This window comes from Arachis ipaensis, chromosome B09, assembly GCF_000816755.2.
Source record: "Arachis ipaensis cultivar K30076 chromosome B09, Araip1.1, whole genome shotgun sequence".
Taxonomy (NCBI): Eukaryota; Viridiplantae; Streptophyta; class Magnoliopsida; order Fabales; family Fabaceae; genus Arachis; species Arachis ipaensis.
Genome location: NC_029793.2, coordinates 139,875,437 through 139,878,551, shown reverse-complemented (window position 1 = coordinate 139,878,551; position 3,115 = coordinate 139,875,437).

Genomic DNA, 3,115 nt, shown 5'->3' with positions numbered 1-3,115 from the left:
AATAAAATATCCTTTTTTTTTTTTTGAATATTTTTTTTAGTTGAGTTTTTTTGAATACATTTAAATACTAGACAAATTTGCAAAAAATTTTATTAACAACACAACCCAATTACACATTCAAACAAATCTAATCAAGCAGACCCAAACTCAACAAAAATCACTTTCAGCGTACATACACGCGTTTCAATAACGCTTCTTTGTCTTTATTTTCGTCTTCGTCTTCGCATTCTTCCTTCCGTTTTCGCATTCCTTCTTCTTCTTCTTTGCGTTCTTCCTTCTTCTTCTTTTTTGCGTTCCTTCTTCTTCTTCGCGTGTTTTCTCTCAATCGTCATTCTTTTATTATTGTTGTTGTTGCTACATTTTTTCTTTTCCTCCTATTAATTGAGGTTTATTTGGATTCAGAAATGAACTGAATTTGGTATTTGGTTTAGATTTGATGAATACCTAACAGTAGTATCAAGTGAACCTAACTCAATTCACAAATGAGTCGAATTGGGTTCAGATTTGAATAAAAAAGTTTTAAACATTCAATCAGTAAAAAAAAAAAACACATTTCAATTCATTTCTGCATACAAATGAACTTAATTAAACCAAGAGATGAACCGAATTTTTTAAGGAATAACAGATTTGGTGAATACTTAAAAGTAGCATCAAGCGAACCTAACTCAATTCACAAATGAACTGAATTCGGTTCAGATTTGAACAAAAAGTGATAAATATTCAATCAGTAAGAAAAGTACATTTCAATTTATTTCTACAAGCAAATGAACTCAATTAAACTAAGAGATGAACTGAATTTCTTAAGAAATAACAGATTTAGTGAATACTTAAGAGTAGTATCAAGTGAACCTAACTTAATTCACAAATGAACAAAATTCAGTTCAGATTTGAATAAAATGTGATAAACATTCAATCAATAAGAAAAACACATTTCAATTTATTTTTGCATGCAAATGAACTCAATTAAACTAAGAGATGAACCGAATTTCTTAAAAAATAACAGATTTGGTGAATACTTAAAAGTAGTATCAAGTGAACCTAACTCAATTCACAAATGAACCGAATTCGATTCAGATTGAACAAACAGTTAAAAAATTATTTAAAAAATAAAAGAATAAATGACCATTTGTACCCATGAGAGATGAAAACGCTGACATTTGTACCCATGAAAGTTCGAAACTAATCTTGTACCCATGATAGATGCTGTCCTTGTGACAAAAGTGCCCTGCCTTGGATCTGAGTTTGGTTCGTGGGTTTCCGAACCTACGTGGCACTCCCACCCCCCAAAGCCATATCTGAGCCAACCATTCACCATCATCATCTTCATCTTCTTCACCATCATCCCCATCCATCACTGTCTCTTCCCAGCCACCATAACCTCCATCACCATCACCTCAGCACCGCCACAGCCACCTCCCTTCACCACAACTTCCGGCGACAAAAATACATGACATACACACTAACAGAGGAAATAAGAGAGCAGAGAAACGAGAGATTCAGAGAGTGAGGAGAGAGCACGAGAAGAGATCCGAGAGAGGGAGGGTATCGCGCCGTCACCAGCCACCGTCGCGCACCACCACCGCCGTCAAGACGCCGAGCCACCACGCAAGAAGAGGGAGACATTGTCGCTGTTGCCAACGTCGAGGGAGAGAGCACGCGTCGCGAACCAGAGACGCCGCAAGGGGAAGAGGAGCCGTCGTGCTCCGCCACTGTCCAGCCACCATCGAGCTAGGGCTGCCATCGCGCCTCACTATGTGTCACTGTCGAGCTTCGAAGAGGGAGAGAAAGTGCGCGAAGATGAGAGAGAGAAGGAAAGCCGATCCTGTCACCACCGCCACACCTAGTCGCCGTCATCATCACGGGAGCTCGTTGCCGTCACTAGCGGGAGTCGCCGCCGCTGTCGCCGAAACCGCTGTCTCGGTTTGTTGCTCAGCCTTGTCTCTGTTTCTGATTCCTCTCTTGTGTGCTGAAATCGCTGCTGCCGTGGTGGTGGCCGTGAGGTTGTTTGTGCTTAAACGAAGCTAATACTGCTACCGCTCCATTTCTCTGTTCTTTTCAAGTTTTAGTAAGTTGTCCTTGTTCCAAAACCCTCATTGTTACCGTTCTATTTTCATGGTTGATTGAGAATTTTGAGACATTATTGCATTAGGGTTATGTCAATACCTTTGCAAGTTCTTCGATGGCATTATTGTTGCGGAAAGCTGTTGGTGCGGCTAATGCCGCTACTGCTGCTGATTCGATTTAAAGTCGTTGTCGCCGGAGGTTGTGGTGAAGGAAGGTGGCTGTGGCGGTGCTGAAGTGATGGTGATGGAGGTTATAGTGGCTGGAAAGAGACAGTGATGGATGGGGATGATGGTGAAGAAGATGAAGATGATGATGGTGAAGGTGGAGAGGAGGAGCTAGCGCTGTGGTTTCTGGGCTCAGCGGAGGTGAGAAGAGGGGAAGAAGAGAAAGGGGCGCGGCGGTGTGGGTTGTCGCCGGAGGTTGTGGTGAAGGGAGGTGGCTGTGGCGGTGCTGTGGTGATGGTGATGGAGGTTATGGTGGCTGGGAAGAGACAGTAAGGGATGGGGATGATGGTGAAGAAGATGAAGATGATGATGGTGAATGGTTGGCTCAGATATGGCTTTGAGGGGGTGAGAGTGCCACGTAGGTTCGGAAACCCACGAACCAAGCTCAGATCCAAGTCAGGGCACTTTTGTCACACAGACAGCATCTATCATGGGTACGAGATTAGTTTCGAGCTTTCATGGGTACAAATGTCAGCGTTTTCATCTCTCATGGGTATAAATGGTCATTTATTCAAAAAGAAAAAAAAAATGCAACATTGGAAAAGAAGAAGAAAAAGACGAGAAAGAGGAGAAGGAGAAAGAAATTGAGAATGAGAAGGAGAAGAAAAAGAAGAATGATACGCATGATTTGAAAAGTTATTATAACAACTTGGTTAATATTTTGTTTAAATATAAAGTTTTATTCATAAAATAAAGCTATTCCACCATAAAAGAAGAAAAATAAATTGCAAGAGAATTATTGAGATCTAAATCTAAGCCCCAAAAAAAAAAAAAGCTTTATTTGCAATTATTCTAATGAAGTTAAAGCAACAAGATTTAGATAAATT